Source organism: Pipistrellus hanaki (assembly GCF_964339955.1).
Source record: "Pipistrellus hanaki genome assembly, chromosome: 1".
NCBI classification, from domain to species: Eukaryota; Metazoa; Chordata; class Mammalia; order Chiroptera; family Vespertilionidae; genus Pipistrellus; species Pipistrellus hanaki.
Window position 1 is genome coordinate 38956910 of NC_140503.1, and position 13108 is coordinate 38970017.

The following is a 13108-nucleotide window of genomic DNA, read 5'->3' on the forward strand; positions in this document are numbered from 1 at the left end:
ATAATAAAAGCCTAATACACAAATTGTCCACTTGACCAGAGTTCCACTGGGAGTTTGACCACTCAATGAGTTGCTATGATGTGCACTGCCCACCTGGAGGCAGATGCTCCAACCAATAGGTTAGCAAGATGTGGGTGCTGGTGGGCGGGACTGGAAAGTGAGGTATGAGGTGAGAGCTGTCAGGAAGCTCCCAAGGTTTGGCCCAAGCCCTAGGCCAAAGGCTGTTGGGGGCCAGGCAGGGCTGTGTGGAGCAGGCGAGGCTGTACAGGCCCTGGGGTGGTGAGGAGCTGTGCAGGGTGAGCCCAGGCAGGGCTTTGGAGGAGAGCTGGGTGACAGGTCACAAGGGAGGAGAAGGGAGGGTTGTGGAGCCAGGATCCTCAGCTGCCCCCACCCAGCAGCTTTTCTACGATATTGTTAACCTCCTCACCTCACTGCCTCCAACTTCCTTTTAAGTTTTAGACTCAGTTTCTCAGTCTCAGCCCCACCCATCTCTCTGCTGCATCTCGGGAACTCATTGCTACCCCTTGGCCTCAAGCAGGCTCACCTGGCCCATCCCCTCATAATGGTACTACCTACTCTCCTAGAGTAGTTAGTGAAACTTAAATAAAAAGAAGCAGCTCTGAAGATTATAAATTGCGCACTGAGAACGCCATTGGCCTTGGGACCCTTCCCATGAACGAATTTTGTGCACTGAGCCTCTAGTCAATAATAAAACATATTCTCAGGTGAGGATAAAAACACACACAACAACCCCAATTCCAAATTCTTAAAGAATCTGTTTGACCAGGCAGGGTATTTCTATGATTCAATCAACTATGGCCAGCAAAGGTCAGTGTCTTGGTGTAAAAACTTCAGAGGCCACCACCTGAGAGAATACTCACAGATAAGGAATAAGCAGTAAATGAGAGATATTTGTGCTAACGGTGTGTTGGCAGTGGATACAAATGGCTTGGAAGTAAGATTCCAAGGACAGATTTTCCTGTTTATGAATACTTTTATGGAATGTCCTGCCCATTCTAAGATAAGCACCATTTTTATTCTCTCTCCTCCCTCCCCCCGCCTCAGATAAAGTTTATTTACGTTAGGACTCTCAAACACTTGCTTATCCATATCCTATTTTTTTTATTTTTAGAAATCCTCTTGAATAGTGACTCTTTACTGTCTAATGGATATTTATTTTAGATCATGACCCAGCAATTTCATGATTCAACTTTCTTCTTTTGTTCTTAAAAAAAGCAACTTCTGTTGTTGTTTTTATGCTCTACCCAAATTCCTTGAGGTGGAAAGCCTTGATGAATTACATAAAGGTTTTACCCCTTAGGATATATATTAGTACAAAGCCTGAGGCAACTTAAGCCATTTCTGAGTAGAGTAATTCACAGCTAACTGATGCTAATGAAGTTTGTGCATAGTTCCCCTATCCTGTCACGTTTTTCTTTCTTTTTAAAAACTTTTTTATTGAATTTATTGGGGTGACATTGGTTAATAAAATTATATAGGTTTTAGGTATACCATTCTATAATACATCATCTGATATTGTATTGTATGCTCACCACCCAACATCAATTCCCCTTCCCCTTCCATCACCATTTATCCCTCCTTTACTTCCAGTGGTCGGTGAACTCATTAGTCAACAGAGCCAAATATCAACAGTACAATGACTGAAATTTCTTTTGAGAGCCAAATTGTTTAAACTTAAACTTCTTCTAATGCCACTTCTTTAAAATAGACTTGCCCAGGCCTTGGTATTTTGTGGAAGAGCCACAAGGGGCCAAAGAGTCGCATGTGGCTCGCAAGCCGCGGTTTGCCAACTACTGCTCTATTCTACCTTCTTTCCCTCTGGTACTCACAACAAGAACCTTAAAGGAAATTTTTTAATAGATAGAAAATGATACCAATTAGCACAGAAATCTGGATCTAAAAAAAAAAAAAAAAAATGAAGGGCATTGGAAATGCTAACTATATGGGCAAATATAGTTTTGTTTTGTTTTGTTTTGTTTTGTTTTCCAAAATTATCACAAATTTTGGCCTCAACAACACAAATTTATCTCATAGTTCTGTAAGTCAGAAACCCAGCACAGGTCTCACTGGGCTACAATCAAGATATAGTAAGGTTGCATTCCTCTCTGGAATCTCTAGGAAAGCATCCATTTCTTTATGTTTTCAAACCTCTGAGATTATGGCCCTCGTCTTCCAATTTTGAAGCAAGCAATGTCTAACCCTTTTTTCATAGTCACATCTTACTTTGATTACAGCTGGGAAAAGCTGTCTTCTTTTAAAGACTCGTGTGATTAAACTGGACCCACTGAACAATCCAGGCTACTGTCCCCATCTGAATACAGTTCCTTTTGTTATGGAAAGTAACACATTCACAATTCTGTGGATTAAGACATGGACATCTTTGAGGGACTATTAATCTGTCTACCACAAATGTAAAAGACTTGAACACTATCAACAAACTTGAATTGCCATTATAGAACTTCCCACTCAAAAGCAGTAGAATATACTTTCTTTTCAAATGTGCATAGAACATTTACCAAAATAGACCTTGTTCTGGGCCATGAAAGGAGTCTGAATACATTTAAAATGATTCAAATAATATAAAACACATTCTCTTTTAAAGGACTTTTACCGTGTATCATGAACTCTTAAAATGCAACAATAAATAAATCAATAAGATTTGGCAAAGATTTGAACAAGTACCAAATAAGATATAAGAATTATAAATAAGCACATGAAAAGAATTTTCAATATCATTAAATTGTTAGGAAAAGGCTCATTAAAACCACAATAACTACATAACTATTAGAATGGCTGAAAGAAATAACTGAACAAGACAAGTGTGGGTGAGAATGGTGAACTATAAAAAGGTACAACTACTTTGAAGAACAGTTAGGCACATTCTTAAAAAGTTAAAAACATATTTACCACATTACTCAGTCATTGCTTTCCTATGTATTTAACCAAGAGAAATGAAAGCACATGTTCATACAAAGGCATGTGCATGAATGTTTATAGCAGCTTTATTAATAACTATAGGCCAGGTGCATGAAATTCATACATGGTGGGAGGGAGTCCCTCAATCTGGCCCACACCCTCTCCAATCCAGGACCCCTGGAGGGATGTCTGACTGCTGGTTTAGGCCTGATCTCTGCAGGCCTAACCACCTCTGCCTGCCGGCCTGATCGCCCCTAACCACCTCAGCCCCTGCCACTGTGGCTTTGTCCAGAAGGACATCTGGAAGATGTCTGGTTTAATTAGCATATTACCCTTTTATTAGTATAGATGACCAAAAACCGAAAACAAACCCAAATGTCTATCAATAGAAGAATGGATAAACAAATTGTGGCATGTTCACACAATGAATTACTATTCCAATAAAAAGAAATAAGTTACTGTACATACAACAGCATGGATGAATCTCAAAATAATTAGTGTGAGTAAAAGAAACAATAAAAAAAGAGTTACTGTATAATTTCATTAACATAAATTTCAAAGCACCTGAAAACTGATCTACAATGACAGAAAACAGACAAAACAGGAGGTTGTGGGGAGGAGGAGAAAAGAGGATAGAAAAGAGGACAAGGAATCTTTTGGAGGTGATGGCTAGGCTAATTATCTTGGTCATGGTGATGGTTTCTCAGGTTTTATACATACCAAAAACTTATCACGTTGCATGCTTTAAACATGATAATTTTACTCTATGTCAATCATATCTCAATAAAGCCATTACAAAGAAAAATGATAGGGTAACCTGATAGAAACTTTCATTAGAATGCAGGTGAAAAAGAATGTGGGAGAATGTATTAATCATGATCTGTGTTCAGATATCTGGATATCAATCAGTACAGTGTGATATTTCTATTTCTTATCATTTCCCCCAATTCTCTCATCTTAGTCACAAAATAAGATAGTGACTTGCCCTTTTAGCATGAGATATAAGGAGTTCTTGATTTCTTTACACCTACTACAATATTTGATGATTTCTTGTTTTTTATTCCAAAACACATCGATATGATACTTCACCTAACTTAGAGGCTTCAAAGTGGAACTTATGCATTTCTTTTTTTTTTTTTAATCATGTAAAAAATTTTTTCTGTGCCTTCTTACTTTACTAAATTTCATCAACATTACTAATATATACTTTTGTGGCTCTATCAGGCTCAGTATTTGTGGGAGATGAAAAGAGAGGAAGAGGACATGTTCTATACCCTAGAAAAATTTACAGACTACTTATATAAAAAAGAACATAAAGTAGAGATTTAAGAGAGATGCATACACTTCTGATGGGAAATTTAGTAATCAAAACCTTGAAACAATCTGCATTAGCTTCCTGCTATAACAAATTAAAGCAACACAAATTCATTACTTACGTTTCCAAAGCTTAAAAGTTCACAGTCTCACTGGGCTAAAGTCCAAGTGTCCACATGACTGGTTATTTCTGGAGACTTTGAGGGGAGAATTTCCTTGACTTTTTCAGCTCCTAGAGGCTACCTGTGTTCCTCAACTCATGGCTTCTTTCTCATGTCACTCCTTCTATCATCATATTGCCTATTTCTACTCCTATAAGGACCCTTGTGATTACATTGGGTCCACCTGGAAAACACAAATCATTTCCCCATCTTAATATTCTTAAGTTAATCACATCTGCAAACTTCCTTTTACCATCTCTATATACAATATAAAAGCCTAATATGCAAATTGTCCCCACAAGAGTTTGACCTGGAAACCGATCACTTGCTATGATGTGCGCTGAACATCAGTGGGTGGTGTGGAAGAAAAAAAGGCCCCAGCCAGCAGCTGGCCAGCAGGCAGAAAGTAGGCCCCAGCCAGTATCCAGTAGGCCCTGATCATCCCTGATATCCCTGATTGCCGGCCAGGCTTAGGGACCCTACCAGTGCATGAATTTTGTATACTGGGCCACTAGTCAGTCTCTCTCTCTCTCTCTCTCTCTCTCTCTCTCTCTCTCTATATATATATATATATATATATATATATATATATATATATATATATATATATATGCCAAGCTACCAGAACGACCAGTCGCTATGATGTGTACTGAGGTTGGCCAATCAGCCCAATGCGGGTAGGGCTGGCCAGCCCCAGATCAGCCCTGATCAGGGTGGGCCGGCCAGACCCCTCCTATACTAAGGTGACCAGATGTCCCGCTTTTGGTGGGACAGTCCCAATTTTAAACAATTTGTCCCGCGTCCCAAGGCGTTTTAAATAAGTCCCAATTTTTGGAAAGAAAATCAGGACTTTTTAAAAATGCCGTGGGATGTGGGACAAACTGTTAAAAATTGGGACTGTCCCACCAAAAGCGGGACATCTGGTCACCTTATTACACAAATTCATGCACCAGGCCTCCAATGTTAACATATCCATAGCTTCTGGGACTTAGGAGGTGAACATCTTTGGAGTGCTATTATCTACCCTACCACACTCTTTGACCCAAAGATTCTTCTAAGCTTTTAATCTAAAGCAAACATGGGCAGGGATTCAACTATAACAATATTTACCTGAAAAACCAATCACTGACTTAATCCCGGGAGAAGGAATTTCTTTACATCCAAAACAAAAGCTACAGATTCTCCTTTATTCTAGCCATGGGTCACATTAGACTTAGTAGTGTCAGTAGTTCAACTATTAGTTATTAATATTACCATTAGAATTCAACAAGTTTGGAACTTAGATGGGAGCAGTTTTTACATGAGAGAAATGGAAACAGGTAAGTAAAATAGGCTGAAATTCATTTTTTTTCTCCTGCATTTTCAGTTATTGTCATTCTAATCAGAAATATCATTAAAATTGTCACAGAAATATCAATTATACTATAATTTAAAATAGGTGCAAAATTTATCAGGATGATCAGTAGGTAAATTATGTAATGTCTAACCACTGTGGTGTATACCTGAAACTAATATGATAATGTCAACTGTAATTGAAAAAAAAATTAAATGATTTAAAATTTTAAAATAAATTTGAAAAAAGAAAATTACCTCAACTACAATATATAATCAATTTGATTATTTAAATAAATTAGGTATGATAATTAGGCCCTGGCATGCAATTCTATAATTATTCTAAATTTGGAGGAGAATATTATGGAATCCTAAACCTTAATTTGTTTAGAGGCCTAATAGCAATGTCAGTTTAACAGTGAAACACATCAGGAAAAAATACAATATTTGAATGCTACTACTGTATTTAAATTGAGTGATTTGGAATAGAAGTTCCAAACAGAACTTCTCCATAGAAGTTCTAGGAATTCATAAGCCTCTCATGAATAATAAGGGTGAAAATCTGTTACTTGTATGCCTTTTATTCATACTATCCTTTCCTTTTCCTTATCAACTGATTTCTTGGACATTCCCTTCATCCTTTTTCAATGGCTCATGGGTGTTTGTTTGTTTCTTTGTTTGTTACTGTATTACATGTCTTCTGACATGCTGCCTTCACATTACTTAACTTTCTCAATTGCATCACTTCCACCTGTATTCCAACTCCTGGCAAATGTAGTCCCACCTGGTAATTTATTACTTAAAACTGTTGGAATTCCTTTCTGACCACAACCTCCTGTTCATGCCCTTCCATGTCCTCATTCCACTGAATCTGTTCTTTGTCTACATTGTTATTTCTAGTTTCTCAGACCTGATCAGCATGAGATAAACAGCATTACCAGGCAAACTCAAAGGATCTTGATATTTAATGACCTGCTCAGACCTGCTTTGACTAAAAGCATGATTTGGATTTAAGTTTTAAAGATATTTAACTCTTTAAAGTAAAAAGAAAAAATTAAAGATGTATTTTGACAGGGGAAAACACACATGTTCACATATAATACCATAATTAAAAAAATGAAAAAAAAAAACCTTAATTTCCACAATTGTTTAGGCTTTTCTATATTAAAATGTATTTCATGCTTACCACCAGTCCATGTTCGACTGCTCTTCCAATCCCGATTTTTAAATTTTGAATTTCTGGTTTGTTGGATTTCATTTTCAAGCAAGTCTTTTCAGAAGAGGCCCACCGGTTTTTCATGTTACTGCCTTTCATTTGTCCTTGAATCTTCAACATTTCTCACCTTCTTAATTTGTTCCAAATTGTACAGATTTCTTAAATTCCTTCTTTCCCTAGGTACTTCCTTCTAGAGTCCACTTAAATCTTTTTTCAATCTGGACTGATTGAGTTCCAGATGTATAGTTGTGGTACTAATACTTAAATTTATTATTTTCTTGATATTAGATTCACTATTTCTTTAATCCCTATTTTCCTTCTTTTGTTTTGTTTGTTCTTTGAATGTAGAAGAGTTTATTTTGTTAGAACTTATCACCAGAGGATATTTTTTCCGTTGATTTTTAGAGAATGGAAGGAAGGGGGAGAGACAAAGAGAAGCATCGATATGAGAGAGACACACTGACTGGTCGTCCCCCACATGCACCCTGACTAGGGGCCAGAGATTTAGCCTGCAACAAAGGAATCAAACCCACAGCCCTTCAGTCCAAGTGCCATTGAGCAAAACTGGCTAGAGCAGAACTTATATTCTCACAACTTACTAGGATAGGATATATGAGGAGTATATTTTGAGTTCCTTTATGTCCAAAAATGTCTTTATTCTCCCTTTGCTTTTGATTGATATTTTGGATGGGTATGGAATTGTAAAATAAAACAATTTATTTGAAGGCATTGTTCCATCTATATAATAAAAGCCTAGACAACCATTACAGCAGAACCACCAAAACAACCAGTTGTTATGATGCATACTAGCCACCAGGAGGCAGACGCTAAATGGAGGAGCTTCCCCTGGTGGTCAGTGCACTCCCACAGGAGGAGCACCGCTCAGTGGGTCCTCACAGCCAATTGGCCTGGAGGTCAGTTCCTCCCAGGGATACCAACAGCAATCAAGGCTTAACTACAACAAGACTGTGCACTCATTCCACAAAGGAGTGCACCAAGTGTGTCCACCTCAGGTAACGGGAGGCTGAGCCACTGGGCCCTATAGGACACGTAACACACAAAGCCACTCCATCAACACAGGAAAGCAGCCAAAATACAGAGACAAAGAAACATGTCACGAATGAAAGAAATGGAAGAAAACAAACTACTGGATATAGAGTTCAAAATCACAGTTATAAGGTTATTCAAGAATCTTCTAGAAATCTCCAAGGAACTTATGAGACCTTTAAGGACCTTAATGAGAATGCCAAAAAGTGGAAAAGGACCAGTCAGAAATTAAGCATACACTGTCTGAAGTAAAGAATAATATACAGAAATTCAACAGTAGACCAAAGACCCCAAGAATCAAACCAAAGATCTGAAATATGAGGAAGCAAAAAACACCCAACCAGAAAAACAAAAAGAAAAAAGAATCCAAAAATATGAAGATAGTATAAGGAGCCTCTGGGACAACTTCAAGCATACCAACATCCAAATTATGGGGGTGCCAGAAGAAGAGAGAGAGCAAAATATTGAAAACCTATTAGAAGAAATAATGACAGAAAACTTTCCCTACCTGGTGAAATAGACTTACAAGTCCAGGAAGCACAGAGAACCCCAAACAAGAGGAATCCAAAGAGGACCATACCAAGATACATCATTCATTTGCCCCCTGCAACCTTTTGGTATATGGATGATGCTCCATCCAAATAAACTACCTGACCTGGGCAGCAGCTTTTTTTACTTTATTTTATTTTTATACTTAAACAAAAATTTATTTCAGAAAGGAAGAGAAAGAGAGAGCTAGAAACATCAATAATGAGAATCAATGATCAACTGCCTCCTGCATGCTCCCTAATGGGGATCCAGCAGGTAATCCTGGCATGTACCCTGACCAGGAATTGAATCATGACCTCCTGCTTCATAGGTGAACTCAACCAGTGAACACACTTGCCGGGGAACCAGGAACAGGGAACCGAAACCTAGCATTGTCACTGGAGATAAAATGTAAAAAGAGACCTTGATGGCTCTGAATGGTCAGAGCTATTAACTCATTGTCTAGTTGAGATAGTGGTGCTTGAGGCAACTTTAATTTGTTAATCATATGTAAATGTAAGTTGATTTCTGTTGTTGGAACTTCCTCCTTAAGAGATGTCTTTGTTTCAGAATCTCAATAAAAGGAATGATAAAAGGCCAGAGAGCAGTTAGTCTTCCCACTAGAGGTAGACTTCCCGCCTGGCCCCCGTTTTCCCAAATTAACTCTTTTCCAGTCTCTCTTTTCATTTTAGTGTGCGGCCTTCTCCAGAAACCGGACCCTGAGTGGGCCCTGAACCACGCGGGTCGTGTTAAGGGACCCCACACACACTAGCCTGGCTAGGACAGCAGCTTTTGAATAAAAATATAACAAGATAAATATTTTTAAAGGAAATCACCTATATGCCTATTGTCCTACTTGAGTAACTGTTTTTTATTTTTGTGTTTTTTCTTCTGCCTGTGTGGCACAAAACTGTAGAGCTGGAAAACACTCTGGAATTCAACCAGTCCAATTTCTTTATTTTTATATGAGGAAATTAAAACCCAGAGAGTTATGAGGTTAGCCCCAAATAATACCTTATTGCCCCCTTTAAAATAAATTTTAATGTTAATTTTTAAAAAATCATTGTTGATAAGATCGTATATTTTCTCCATAGAGAATGCAACTGCAAGGGGAAAATCATCTCTATTATGTAATACTAGAGGCCTGGTACAGGAAATCATGCACAGGTAGGGTCCCTAGGCCTGGCTTATGATCAGGGCTGATCTTCCCTGGCTGCCGGCAGCTGGCCCCGGTCCCCACTGCAGCTGCCGCCGGTCACCCTCGGTGTATGGGGTAACTGGTGGGGTGATCGGGCCCTGGCACCACCTGCATCCACTGCCACCCACCCCTGGTTCCTCATTCTCCATCAGGCAATTGGAGCCTGACGGCCAGGCAGCGAAAGACCCAAGAAGTTGGCCAGCAGACCGTGATTGGGTGATCAGGGCCTGCAGGCTGGGGACAGCTCCTACATTGAGCATCTGCCCCCTAGTGATCAGTGTGTGTCATAGTAACCGGTCATTCTGCCATTTGATTTGCATATTAGCCTTTTATTATATAGGAGGGATACACACACACACACACACACACACACACACACACACACACATAGTATTAACCTTCTCAAGAGCAATGTCTGAAGAATTATAGCTGCAAAATCTGGATTCCTAAAAACTCCAAGTAGTCCAGGAATTTCTAGAAAACAGATGTGAATGCAAAGCATCTACATTTAAAGATTGGATTCACATACTTCTATGCATTGCTATTGCTGATGCTGCCTGCAGATTGTTGATTCTGGAATGCACCCTTCTTGATAAATAGGCAAATTATAGCTCTTAAGAAGAGCACCTAATTGAGGCTTTCTCTCTGCTGCAATTCAAATAACTGAAATAGCGTTGAGAAGGGGAGTACTTTGTAAGGAACATTGGTGGCTTTCAAAATAGTTGTGTCAGGAACACTCTGGACTCACATTAGCAGGATTTTTAATGCGCCATAGCGGAAAAGGGTCCAAATTCAAGTAGAAAATGCAAGTAGTTCTGAGACCAGTCTGCCACTAACCAGGAATATAACCTGAGGCAAACATTTAATTTTTCTAGTTTTGTTCCCACATCAATAAAACGAGGTTAGCCTAGCTCAGTGGTCGGCAAACTCATTAGCCAACAGAGCCAAATACCAACAGTACAACGACTGAAATTTCTTTGAGAGCCAAATTTTTTAAACTTAAACTTCTTCTAGTGCCACTTCTTCAAAATAGACTCGCCCAGGCCGTGGTCTTTTGTGGAAGAGCCACACTCAAGGGGCCAAAGAGCCGCATGTGGCTCAAGAGCTGCAGTTTGCCCAACCACGGGCCCAGCTGATCTCAATTCTGTTTTCAGTATAAAATTCTATTATTCCATAGGAAAAGGTGGGAAAACCCCAGGTGTGAAGAGCTGGCTTTCTTAACAATGAATGCCCCGACATCCTTTTGTTCTCTTATCCTTCTGAGGTAAGCGCTGGACAGAATCCTGGCACTTCATTGGCACCCCCTTCTCTCCTTCATCCCCCGCCTTCATATCCTATCTGTAACAAAACCCCTTTGTCTACTCATTTATGTTCCATTACATTTCTTCTCCCTCTGGATTACCAATAGTTTAGCGCTGGTCCTCGCACCTGAACCACAGGAACAAGTAATTGCTTTTCTAAAGTTCCTCTCAGAGGACAATCTGCTATTCTATTGAGCTCCATTCTGTTCTATTGTTCAGATTTACATCCCCACAGGAGTGCTCCTTGAGTTCTCTCTCTCTCTCTTTCTCACATTCTGTATTCAATCTGTCAGCAAATCCTGGTGGCTGTCTTTAAAATACGTCCAAAATGTGCCCACTTATCATCTCCACAGCTGTTACCCTGGTCCAGGCCAGCAAGAGCTTCTGACTCATCTTCCTCCCTTTATTTACCCTTGTTCCCATTCAGCCTACTCTCAACACAGCACCCACAGCGATCCCATCAAAACATTAAGTCAGATCGTACTTAAGGTGAAATTCCTTGCCATGGCCCACAAGGCCCCAGGCGCCCTAGCCATTGCCACATATCTAACTTGATTTCCCACTCCTCTCCTCTGCTCCAGAGACCCAACCTTCTTTACCTCCAAGCTGCTAGGAGGATGGCAACCTGTAGCGACCTTGCACTTGCTTTCTGCCTGGAAGACCAGAGAGCGCAATTACCAATTCCCTATTTGGTTACTGCCCAGGAGTCTCCTCTGGTCATTCTATCACTCTGACTAAAACCCCAAGCCCTCTCTTTTTCTTGTTTTGTTTTCATCTCAGCACTTACCACTCTGTAACATTATTTGTTTCTTATTTTCCTTCTTTTTATATGTATTTTTCATTGATTTTTTAAAAATATATATTTTATTGATTTTACACAGAGAGGAATTGAGAGGGACAGAGAGTTAGAAACGTTGATGAGAGAGAAACATCGACCAGCTGCCTCTTGCACACCCCCCACTGGGGATGTGCCCGCAACCAATGTACATGCCCTTGACCGGAATCAAACCCAGGACCCTTCAGTCTGCAGGCCAACGCTCTATCCACTGAGCCAAATCGGTCGCGGCTCATTGATTTTTTTAAGAGAGAGGGATAGAGAGTTAGAAACATCGATGAGAGAGAATCATCCATCAGCTGCCTCTTGCACACCCCCTTACTGGGGATGTGCCCGCAACCACTGCTCTATCAACTGAGCCAAACCTGTTTCGGCTTATTTTCCTTCTTTATTGTCTCTCTTCCCTTGAGTGCTACACCTCCAGCACCAAGAGCAGTGCCGGCATCCTGGGTGCTCAGCGTTTGATGGCTCAGGAATGAATGGCGAGCTCTGCACCAAGGGAGCACAACAGCATGCAAAGACGGAGCATCTTTGACCTTTCGAATCTTGAACGTTGAATGCTCAGTCTTCAAAGTTCTAAGACTGTCATATTTCACTCCAAGGGGAGGTATGTGGCTATCCGGTATAATAACGATAGTTAATGGCTAAATAAAATTTGCTGAGTTCAAATTTATCTTAAATAAGAGGTACCGGTAGTAGAAACTCCATCCCCCCATCCCCACCCCCTCTTCGTTTGGTTCTTTATCAGAGAGACACGATCCTTATATTTGTTTGATTTGTATTGGCCAGATCAATGTTTTCAACAAAAAGAGACATCTACCCCTCACTGCTTTGGCTCAGTGGTTAGGCCTGCGGACTGAAAGGTTCCAGGTTTGATTCTAGTCCAGGGCATGTACCTTGGTTGCGGGCACATCCCCAATGGGGGTTGTACAGGAGGCAGCTGACCAATGTTTCTAACACACTCTCTCTCCCCTACTCTCTGTAAAAAATCAATAAAATATATATATTTTAAAAAGAGACATCTACATTTGCGGGAGAGGGCACTAGTCTGGGGGTTGTGGCTCTTTAATTCCATTCGCATTCTGCGTTCTGAGGGGCCTGAATTTACCAAAAAACTCCCTAAGGGCGTTTGCACTCCGTGGTGATGACCGGGACGCGTTCTGGAGAGGGGGTGGAGGGTGGGGGTCACCCGCTCCCTCAAAGTCGGGAGGGAAGGTCTGTGGGAAGACGGGGCTCCGC